This window comes from Sturnira hondurensis, unplaced genomic scaffold (assembly GCF_014824575.4).
Source record: "Sturnira hondurensis isolate 20B ecotype Veracruz unplaced genomic scaffold, ASM1482457v3 Scaffold0021354, whole genome shotgun sequence".
Lineage (NCBI taxonomy): Eukaryota > Metazoa > Chordata > Mammalia > Chiroptera > Phyllostomidae > Sturnira > Sturnira hondurensis.
Window position 1 is genome coordinate 11,250,187 of NW_028093985.1, and position 12,278 is coordinate 11,262,464.

Sequence of the window (12,278 nt, forward strand, 5' to 3'; positions counted from 1 at the left end):
GTCCATTAGATAGTATTTGCATTATGCAATTTTAAATAAATTACGTTTTAAGAAACTTTTTCTGAACTAAGAATTTAGTTTAGAAAATACCTTGTCTAACCTTGACCAAGAACCTTGATCATATCAATTGTCTGTTATTACAAAACATTTAAAATTTGTTTTTCTCTACAGCTATGTCATAAATTTCACAATTCTCTGCAATGATAAATACTTTTATAAAATTATTTTTACATGAGCACCCTAGGAAGCCATATGAATCAGGAAGAAAATTGAAATAGAAATATACTCTTATTACCTTTTTATACAGACTTTTTAATATACAATATATCCATTTATTTATTTATCTAGGGGAAAGTGTGCAAGCAGTTCCCAACTACCATAAGTTATGCAGCCGAGTTTCCCACATTTGGGGAAACCTCAGGGGACAACACATCCAGAGTGCAATGGATAAGCCTCACCCTGGGAAATCCACCTTTGTGAACATGGTACTTCCCCTGCTAGGTGAGTATCAAACTTATTCTTATTTTAAGAAGTCTAGACATAATATTGAGACAACAACTTAATTTCTTTATTTCATTTAGCAAAACAAATACAGGCATATTAATAAGAACAAGAATGTTGTTATAACAGAAGGAGGCTACAACTTATTACAATGATTAAATTATAGTAAAATTATTTAAAAACTCTAGAAAATTAAAAAATAGATAACACCTTACTAACATGCATTACCATTTTTTGAATTATATTTTGAATTGAGTTTGCCAAAAAGTTTAGTTTTTTCTCTTAAAATGGCACTAGTATGATGTAGTTGTCTTTAACTCATTTGAAATAATTTGATTAGATTGTACTGTGACAACTGTCATATCAGTGTGCATTGAAAAAATCAACATTTGTTAATTTTTGTGTAGCTATTTTAATATTAAAGGTGGAAGAAAATATGCAACATTTTTGGCATATTGTACTTTACTACTTCAAGAAAAGTAAAAATGCAACTGAAAAGCAAAAAAAAAAAATTGTGCACTATATGGAGAACTTTCTGTAAATGATCAAATGTGTTGAAGGTAGTCTGTGAAGTTTTGTGCTGGAGATTTCTTCCTGAACAATGCCCTACAGCGTGGTAGACCAGTTGAAGTTGATAATAATCAAATAGAAACATTGACTGAGGCCAGGACTCATTTCTAAGCAATAGAATATATGGCAAAGAGGATGGGATGTTTGTGATCGTTAGATAAGATTGTAAACTTATCTTACTGAGACACTTTTTTCATGGATGCTGTGGAGAAGCCAGCTGCTAGGTTGTGGGTTACTAGAATGGAACAGCCCATGTGACGATGAGCTGAGAAAAACCTCCAGTCAACAACCAGCAAGAAACCAAGACCCTGAGTCTGGCAAAGAACTAAATGTTGCCAACAACTACCTGAGCTCAGATATAGTCCCATCATCACTTGAGCCCCAGAAGGAGAACATTGCCCAACCATGTCCTTGAATTGCAGCCTCATGAGACCATGAGCAGAGCATCCAGCTAAACTGAGCCACAGAAATTCTGTCCCAATAAATGTGTATTACTGGAAAAAAATGTTTTACCATGTGGGGGATACTAGATATTTTACTAGATACTCAAAGACTTAGACTGGTAGAGGCTCACCATTCTGAGGTGCCACCATCTCAAAATGCGATCCAAAGTTATGCTTGAACATGAGAAGGTAACTTGGAGTGTCATTCTCTATCTTTCGTTAGGAGGATTCTAACCAAAGATAAGATATCTTTTCTTATTCCGAATTTGTTTGTTAATGGCAGATAAATAGTGATAATTTTAAATTTATATCTTCAACCCTGACTTTTATAACTCTTATATACAACTACCTACCCTGTATTTCCACTTGTATGTGTAACTGGCAGGCGAACCTTAATGTACCCCAAACCAAATGTCTGACCTGTGTCCTATTATACCTGCTCACCCTGTAGTCTCATAAGTCTCCATTCTTATTGTTGAGACCAAAATAATCTTGGTGTCCTCCCTGTCTTCATTTTTTTATTACACTATGTCAAATCCACCATAAAATACTGTTGATTCTAACTTCAAAATGTGCAAAAGTGTGATTAGTTATCACCACCACCACCACTATTCAACCTAGTGCAAATTATCTTTATCTCATCTGTACCCAAAGTAATCTTTGAAAAGCATAACAAGGTTCCCACAATTATCCATAAAGTAAATGCTAAAGACCTTAAAATTTCTCATAGCACCCTTACCTGAGCTGTAGCTTCATCTCTTCTCTTTTAAAAATTATCTTTGTAATTTTTTCTCTTACTCCTTTCCAACCACACTGGTCTCCTTGCAGTTTCTTGCACACACACATCATACTCTTATCTTGAGGCTTTGAATTATTTTGTCCTCTCTGCCTATAATGTCTTTACAGTAAATAACTTGATAGTCACTACAACAATAAAATAATCAAAGTTCACATCACCAGTAATACATTTTATTGATAGCATGCATCCTTTGCTAATAACAATGAATATAGTGACTCACCTCTGTAGTACTACTCCTACAAAACCCCTATTTCCAAAATAATAATAAGAAAATATTTGACAAATTCAAATTGAGGTAAATTTTACAAAATGTTGATCTAGTGTTATTTAAAAATATCAAGGTTATTAAACTATATCTCAATGATAGTCTGATTATCAACAATGATTTAGAAAGAGTATCTTTCTCCATTATCAGATAAATTATTAAAATCAAACTTAACATGTATTTTATAGAATGTGCACATTAAGCAATTTATTTATGGATAAATAATGTTTTATCTAGATGTATTTAGTACAACATGGAAGAATTTTATATTAGATTATTTAAAAAGAGAATATAATTGTTCACTACTAGTACAAAGAGATAGAATGGGTTAATTTGAATTCCACTTTAGCTTTTTGCAAGTGTTTCTCTCAATGACCTTATCTATTTCCCTTTATATTATATAATAGTCATCTAGATTGTGGAACACTTGAAATATTGCAACTTGATTCTTACAGTTGAAGGTCAAAGATTATTGATGATATTTATGATTTTTTTTTGCTTAGGGAATACTAGAGTCATAAAATAATTTTATTTTATGGACTGTAGAGAATGCCTGAGAACAAGAGGGATACCTGTCCTGAACGAAGTATTATCCATTATTTAATGAACTACATTTGACAAAGTGCCAACATTATATTGCCAATATGCAAGCATGATTACCTTCCAATGATTACATATTTTATGGGTGACAGAGTTTTTTTTGTCCTCTGTGTAAAGACAAGATTCTCAAAATGGTAACCTTTCAGGGAACAAATGAATTTAGGTAGATAAACTACATTCTATATTTCTGGTTAAAATTGTTTACATTCGATGCCACATTTATTAGAAAACTGTAACCTAGAATAATTGGTCTTTTATGCCAATGTAGTCAGTTATACTAAGATTATTTCTTAATGAATAATCAGAAAAAGTCAACTGTTACTAATATCTGGAAATTAGTCTGTAATTCTGGACTTAGAGTAATTCACCTTCTGCTGAAGGTCATTTCTTTACACGTATCTAAAGAGCCTTGAGAAAGACCACTCACTCATTCTACAGTGGAAGAGTCTGGGGATGCAAAGGTGCAAAAACAACTGCAGTCCCTATCTTAAAAGAATTCGTGTTATTCTGGGGCCACTTAAAATATGAACAAACTATACAACAAAATATGACCACATTAATATTTAAAGCTTTGGAAGTTGAATAACTAAGATAATATATGCACAAAAAAAACAAGAGAAAGGAAAAAATAAGAAAAATTTCAGTGGTCAAAAAGTGCTAGTTTGACCAAAATTAACCATATAATTTATTAAACAGAGATCTTTGTTGACCTATTGAGGGGCTGATTTAGTGGAATAATAAAGTTACTGATTTAGGTCATTTGAAGACAAAACAGAAGGAAAGAAATTGGTGAAACAGACTGTAGGAACTTTGGTTTAAAGGGAGCAAATTCATCAGGGTTTAGCTACAGAAGGTGCACAGTTAGCTTCTTTTTCTTTGAAATTGGAATTATTAGACTATCTTTATATGCTAGTGTGCATGAATTGACAGGAAAAAAAGGAAAAGAATCATCTTAACTGTAAGAACAATTCCTGAACAGTATGCCTGTACAAATCATGGTGCCTGAGATCTGGAAGGGCATGACTGGGAAGTTTGCTTTATCTAGCAGAAAGGGTGTTCATTATTTGAAGTATAGTTGCAAATAGTTACCCATATAGTGGTAAAGACACATGAAAACTGTCTTATGGTTATTTCTCAGTGAAATCAGATGCATAGAGGGAATAGATTGTCACAAAAAAGATATGAGTGTGGGGAAGAGTTTGGGGAATAAAACGATGAAGTGTAGTAAGATTGCTGGACATCCCAAGAACCCACCTAAAGTTAGCAGTCAAGATTATGAGTTAACAAGGGCTTATTTTTGTTTGGAGTGTATGAAAATGAGTATAGTACTAATAAAATCTAAAGAAGAAGATAAACACAGAGGATAATAAAGATGGCTGCAATGATGGTAGGCTCTATGCCTTATATATAAAGGGGTTGGGGTAGAGGATAGGAGGATTTAGGGTGTCAGGGATATAAGACAGGGCATATTTAGAATGATTATTCCTTGAGAAGGAGAAGCAAGTATTGCTCTGTAATAGAGGCAAGTAGTATACGTTAAATATATTTTTAAATAAATTGCATTTTAAAATATGTTAAATATGCATAATATAAATATTTAGTGACAAACATTAAGTTTTGTGTTAAAGGCACTATAAATCAGGCCTCATCAGGGTGATTTTAGTTGGGAAGAAAGTCTTAAGAGTTTTGCTAGGTTGTGTTTTGAGGCCATTTGTCTAGATCCTCAAACTCACACCCTTCTGAGACAGGAAAAAAAGTTTTATTAACACAAAGTGAGAAAAGGGGTCAGGAACCAAGAAACAGGACTTTGTGAACTCAGCTCCCAATAAAAACTCTGAACTTTTTTCTTTTTTAAAAAATATTTTATTGTTTACGCTGTTACAGTTGTCCCAGTTTTTCCTCCTTTACTCTCCTCTCTCCAGCCCGCCCTCACCACTGCCCATGTCCGTGAGTCCTTCATCTATGTTCTTTGACTAACCTTTCACCAGCTGTCAAACACTGCCCACCTCCTCCCTTGCCTCTTAGAGCTTGCATTCCGTGACATGATACTGTACCTCTGGTTCTGTTTTGCTTGTTAGTTTATTTTGTTTATTAGATTCCTCATGTAAGTGAGATCATGTGATATTTGTCTTTAACTTACTGGCTTATTTCACTTAGCATAACAGTCTCCAGTCCATCCATACTAACATAAAAGGTAGAAATTCCTTATTTCTTTCTGCTGTGTAGTATTCCATTGTGTAAATGTACCACAGTTTGTTTGTTTTTTAATCCATTCATCTACTAGTGGGCACTTGGGCTGTTTCCAAATCTTGGCTATTGTAAATAGTACTGCTATGAACATAAAAGTGCATAAGTTCTTTTAAATACATGTGTCATGGTTTTTAAGGTATATTTCTATCAGTGGAATTGCTGGGTCAAAAGGCAGTTCCCTCTTTAATTTTTTGAGGAAATTTCATACTGTTTTCCACAGGGGCTGCACCAGCCTGTATTCCCACCAAGAGTGTACTAGGCTTTCCTTTTCCCTACTCCTTCACCACACTTGTTTTTCACTGATTTGTTAATGATGGCCATTCTGACAGATGTGAGGTGATATTTCATTGAGGTTTTAATTTGCGTCTCTCTGATGGCTAGTGATGCTGCGCATCCTTTCATATGTCTACAGGCCATCTGTATGTCCTCCTTGGAGAAGTGTCTATTCGGGTTCTTTGCACATTTTTAATTGAATCATTTGTCTTCCTGGTGTTGAGGTGTAGACATTTGTTATATGTTTTGGAGATTAAACCTTTATCCTGTGTATTGTTGGCAGATATGTTCTCCCACAAAGTCAGTTCCCTTTTCATTCTGCTGATGGTTTCTCACCCATATCGAAGCTTTTTAATTCGATGTAGTCCCATTTTACTACTTTTTCCTTTATTTTTCTTGCCCTAGAAGATGTATTAGGAAAAAAAAATGTTGCCATGTGAGATATCTGAAATTTTACTGCCTATGTCTTCCTCTAATATTTTTATGATGTCACAACTTATATTTAATTCTTTTATCCATTTTGAATTTATTCTGGTGTGTGATATAAGATGGTGGATCTGGTTTATTTTTACTTTACTATGTGTTCATGCCCCCTTTGTCAAATAATAATTGATCTGTTCTATTGATCTGTGTGTCTGTTTTATGCCAATACCAGACTGCTTTGTACAGTAGATTTGTAGTGTAGTTTGATATCAGGTATTGAGATCCTTTTAACTTTGTTCTTTTTTTCTGAAGATCACTGAGGCTATTCAGGATCATATTTGGTTCAATATAAATTTTTAAAATATTTTTTCTGGATGTGAAATATGCTGTTGGTATCATAATAGGAATTGAGTTGAATCCATAGTTTTTGGGGAGTAGTATGGACATTTTAATGATGTTAATTCTTCCAATTCACAAGCACAGTATATATATCCAATTATTTGTATATTTGTAAATAAACTTAGTTTATTTCTTCAGTGTACTATAGACTTTTGAATACAGATATTTTACTGCCTTAATTAAGTTTATTCCTGGGTACTTTTTTATTACAGTAGTAAATGGGATTTTCTCAGTTTCTCTTTCTGATAGTTTATTATTGGTCTATAAAAATGTCAATGATTTCTGAATAATGACTATATCCCTCTACTTTGCCAAATTCATCTATTAAGTTGAGTAGTTTTATGGTTGCGCTTACAGGGTTTTCAATGTATAATATCATGTCAGCAAATAATGATAGCTTTACTTCTTTTCCAGTTTGGATGCCTTTTATTTCTTCTTCTTGTCTGATCACTGTGGCTGAGTCTTCCAGTACTATGTTGATTAAGAGTGGTGATAACAGGCACCTCTATCTTTTTCTTGATCCTTGGGAAAATACTTTTAGGTTTTGAGCATTGAGTATAATATTGGCAGTAGGTTTTTTTAAAATTGTATTTATTTATCTTTAGAGGGGAAGGGAAGGAGAGAGGGAGAGAAATATCAATGTATGGTTGCCTCTCGTACATCCCCTGCTGAGAACTGGCCCGCAACCCAGGCACGTGCCCTGACTGCAGCAGTTTTTTAATATGGCCTTTACTATGTTGAGGTATGCTCTCTCTATTCCCATTTTGCTGAGTGTTTTTTTTTAAATCATAAATAGGTGCTGGACTTTATCAAATGTTTTCCACACCTATTGGTATGATCACGTGATTTTTGTCTTTCAGTCTTTCTTTTTTTTCATGCCATGTATCACATTTATTTATTTATTAAGTTGCAGATATTGTGCCATCTTTGCATCATTGGAATAAAATCAACTTGATCATGGTGTATAATGTGTTTGATTACTGGATCTGATTTGCTAATATTTTTGTTTTCTTTGTGTCCCATAGGTTTTGTGTTGTTGTATGTTTATTTTCATTTGTTTCCAGGTACTTTTTCATTTATCAATTGATCTCACTGTTAACTTATTTGTTATTTAGTAACATGTTATTTAGCCTCCATGTATCTGAGTATGTTTTTTTTCTTGAGTTTTATTTTTCATTTCAGGCCATGGTAATCCATGAAAATGGTTGATATTATTTCAATTTTCTTGAATTTTTTGGCTTATTTTGTGTTTCACCATGTGGTCTATTTTGGAGGATGAATCATGTGCATTTGAGAAAAATGTATATTTTGCTTCATTGGGGTAAAGTGTTTTGTAGATATCAATGAAATCTATTTGATTTAGTGTGTCATTAAATGCCATATACCTTTGTTGATTTTTTGTCTAGAAAATCTGTCTATTGTTGACAGTGGAGTGTTAAAATTCCCTAATGTGACTGCGTTGCTGTCAATCTCTTTCTTAAAATCCTCCAAGGTGCTCCTATTGAGCCCTGTTTTTTCGAAGGGAGCGTTTAATCCATTTACATTTAAGGCTATTATTAATAGACATTTATTCACTGCCATTTCCCCTTTGTACTGTTTTCCTTCCTCTCCTTCTCTTTCTTCTCTTTTTTATAGCAGTCAGTTTAGCATCTCTTTCAATGCTAGTCTAATGGAAATGTACTCCTTTAGCTGTTTTTTGTTTGTTCATTTGTTTTTTGTCTGGGAAGCTCTTAATTTCACCTTCCATTTAAAATGAGAACCTTTCTGGGTAGAGTTGCCTTGGTTTTAGGTCCTTGCTTTTCCTCACATGGAATATTTCATATCAGTCCATTCTGGCCTGTGGTATTTCTGTTGAGAAATCAGCTGACAGTGTTATCAGATCTCCCTGGTGGGTAAATAACTGTTTCTCTCTTGCTGCCTTCAAGATTTTTATTTTGTCTTTAAACTTTGCTATTTTAATGGTGATGTGCCTTGGTTTGGGCCTCAGTGGGTTTATCTTTATTGGGACTCTGTGTTTCCTGAACTTGCATAACTTTCTTCATCTCCTGGTTAGGAAAATTGTCATTATTTCTTCAAACATGCTTTCCATACCTTGCTCCCTTTCCCCTCCTTCTGATATACATATGAGGCAAATATGGTTATGTTTTATGTTGCCCCAAAGCTCTCTTAGATAATTTTCATTTTTTTAAAATATTTTTTTTTCATTTTGTTGCTGTGACTGGTTGTTTTACCTACATTATCTTCCAAATCCCTGATTCTATCCTCTGCTTTGTCTAGCCTGATTTCAGTTCCCTCTGGTGTGCTGTATTTGTTTCAGGCATTGCATTCTTCATTTCTGTCTCATTCTTGTGCATAAAGTCTATGTCCCTTTTCATGTTTTTGTAGTTTTCACTAAATTTCTTGTAGTTCACACTAAATTCCTTAATAATCCTTATAACCATTCCTTTGAACTAAATGTCTGATCATTGGCTCGCCTCAATTCCATTTAGCTCATTTTCTGGAGATCCTTTCTTTCATCTGGAGGTTGTTTCTTTTCACATCATTTCAGCTATTTTTTGTTTGTATATTTTAGATAGCTATGCTTTGATTTTCTGTCTGTGGGGTGTCTGTGGGGTAGCCTTATGTGGAGGGAGTCCTGTAGTACCCAGTGGTGCATACTCTTTATTCTCCTGATCTGGATGCTCTAGGAAACTCTTTTGTGTGAGTTATGTGGACTATCCTACTGTACTTGCATCCTGGTTGTTGTTGGTTAGTTTTGAAGGAGTCTACTCTCTGGCTGGCTAAAAGGTTTGTCTCATATGTTTCTGTAGAGGTGCTGTCAGAACCAAGCAAAAACACACAAGAAATGAAACCAAAACAAGAAACATCCCTCTACTACAATAGCTATTTCAATCACAATAAACCAAAGAATAGTAGAAGTAGATTATTAAGGAAAAGGGGACATAAAAGAAAAAGAATAGGACCAGAGGGGAGAAGGAAGAGAATTTCAGGAGAAAAGGGGAAGGATTCACAGAAACTAGTATAAAGGACACATGGAGAACAACTAAGGGGGGTGGAAACAGGAGGGAGGTGGGGAGCATGGCAGGGGGTGGGATGGGATGGGAGTGGAGACAGGAAAACTGTACTTGAACAAGAATTAAATTTAAAAAATTGTAAATAAATAAATAAATAAGAAAAAGAATAGGAAAGACCAAAGCACAGAAAAGTAATTATTAGAGGGGAGAACTAGTACAAATAATGAGCTGAACAATGAAAACAGGTAAAGGAACAAATAAATAGAAAAAATAACAAAATAAGAGAAGGGAACAGTGTGATAATCAATGGTAAGAGTAAAATAAGAGATATGGCAGAAAAAAATAGAGTGATAAAACTGGAAGAAAAAGAAAGAAAGAAAAATGGAAGTGTTATAAAAAAGAAAAATAACAACAAAAGTAATGAAAAAGAACAAAGTGCAATCCATTTAAACAGTGCTTGCATGCTGAGTTCTTCCTACGGATACAGCTCTACTGTAGTCTGAGGCTGGAGTATACCAGTACCTGGTGATGTCTCCATCTAGCCCTCAGCAGCCCGTTCACAGCTGCCAGTGATCCACAGTTTGTGGTTGATTCCTCAGGCTAGACTGTGTCCCTGATGGGCCAACCTGCTCTGCAAACTAGTTCTAACAGCACTGGGTCCAGGGGTATGTCAGCAATCAATCTAAATCACTGCTAGATCTACCTCCATCTGCCTCTGCTTGCCAGCATCCTGTCAGCTTTAGACTCTTTGTAGACCAAGGCAGATGCAAAGATGGTTGGCGTGTTTCCCCATCCATAAGCCATAGTCTTAGTCTGTCTGGGATTTTCCCCCCTGAACTTGGCAGGGCGGGAGCCTTAATAAGTTCATAGGTTAATTCTCCAGAGCCCAGATGTTGGCTCTGCTGGAAACTAGAAGGGTGATTGTATGGCTCTCATGTGGGGGAAAGTGCCAGTCTGCTTTCTGGGAGAGCGTGTGGTATGGCTGTGTTGTACAGCCAGTTTCTGATACCTGCTGTGTCTGTGTATGCTGCTGTTTCTTCAGCAGGGGTTAAGATGCAAGATGGGAAAAAAAGAAAGAATAAAAGGAAAACAAAACACAGCAAAACAAAAAAACGAACATACCACATAAAAGGGAAAAATGTGGGGTGGAAGAACGATTGTAGAGGGAGAGTGAGGTGAGTAATATCCCTCATGGTATAGTAATTGCTTTTTCCCTGAGGAGGGGTTTCTTTTTCTCAAACAAGATGGCTGCTGTGGAATCCAGGCATGTGCTAGCACAGAAAGCTTGACAACCATTCCCCACCATCGGTCCCCAGTGCCTCTCACCCTAGACTCTCCTTGCAAGACAGTAGTACACAGCAGCTTGCCTTCACTGGAGCCTATGGTGAGCGGTTGCGACCACAAGACCTGTGCTCTGACCCTGTTGAGAATTAAGAGTGAAAAAATGGTAGCTTTGTCTCCATTGAGTCTAGTCTCTCCCCAGTAAAGACAAACCCCAGAGCTTTTCACTGCTGGGTGCTACATAGTCTGTTGACTTTGGCACTGGCACTCTGTGCTTAAGAGACTGATTTTTGTTCCTTGATTCACTCCTTTCAAGTAGAAGTTCCAACAGTCATGCTGCTACCCTTGTGAACAGACTGGGCCCTTTAATGACCTCACCCTTCCTATCAGACATGGTGTTTTTTCCCCATCCTTGGTTAAAAACCTCTTTTCAGTTAGTCTTCAGTTTGCATCAAGTGTCTAGTTCTCTCTTTAGTTCTATCTCCAGTTTGGTTCTGGGAGGAGGTGTATGATATATTCTCCTATTCTGCCGCCATTTTTTTCCTGATGCCTCTAAACTTATTTTCTATAATGCCGTACTTTTCTTTTTAAAATGCTCACTAAAATAATATTAAATAATGTATCTAACTAATATTCTCATAGAATTCAAACTTTACTTTTGTCACATATCATTGTCTTCTACAACATATTTTCTTAAAACCCCAAATTCCTGTTTTCATTTTTACTCTATCTCTTTATCAGTAAATAGGCTGTAACATATAACAGCAAAGATTATTTTTCACACTAACATAGTAAATGCAGCTATTGATGTCAATCTAACTTTGCATGTCTTTGCTTCAGTGAGTAATAAGGAAATTAGTGTAGAAAATCAGAGGAAAATGTGTCTTATATGACATTTCATATTAAACACTTCTCTTGAAAAGCATGCAATGAATATTCTTAAAGTGGTGAGGGTAAATAAGGGATGTGTCTTTTATATACATAATGTTACTTTTGGTAGCTTGTTCTATTTATATTATAAATTAAAACTGCAGAGAAAAGCAAGCTTAATATAAATTAATATCTTAGTCTTCATTATGCTATGTTGAGTACCATAGACGAATAGTTTACACAGCAGAAATATATTTGCCACAGTTCTGGAGACTGAGAAGTCCAAGGTCAATGTGCCAGTTGGTAGACTTTACCCTGGAACTTCTCCTCTTGGTTTGCTGGCAGCCACCATCTTGCTGTCCACTTACATCACCTCTCTGTGCTCTTATTGCACTAAAGGTAAGGTAAGCTCTCAGGAGATTACAATGTGATAAGGTCACACAGTTGAAAAATAGTAAATCAGAGTAATGTTCCAAACCTAAATTACTATTGCAACTTTCACTGACTAATTCACAAGACAGATTAGGGAATTAAAATATCATTATCAGAGTTATGTTATGTAGTCTTGTTATATGCAATTATCAAGTCAA

General features: G+C 35.2%; 1 non-coding gene across 1 annotated transcript; it reads right to left on the minus strand.

Moving 5' to 3' along the window:
* Positions 1-346: 346 nt before the first annotated feature.
* On the minus strand, positions 347-509 carry LOC118977519 (U1 spliceosomal RNA). Its single transcript, XR_005064541.1, has one exon. It is a non-coding gene; the product is annotated as a U1 spliceosomal RNA (small nuclear RNA).
* Positions 510-12,278: the final 11,769 nt, after the last annotated feature.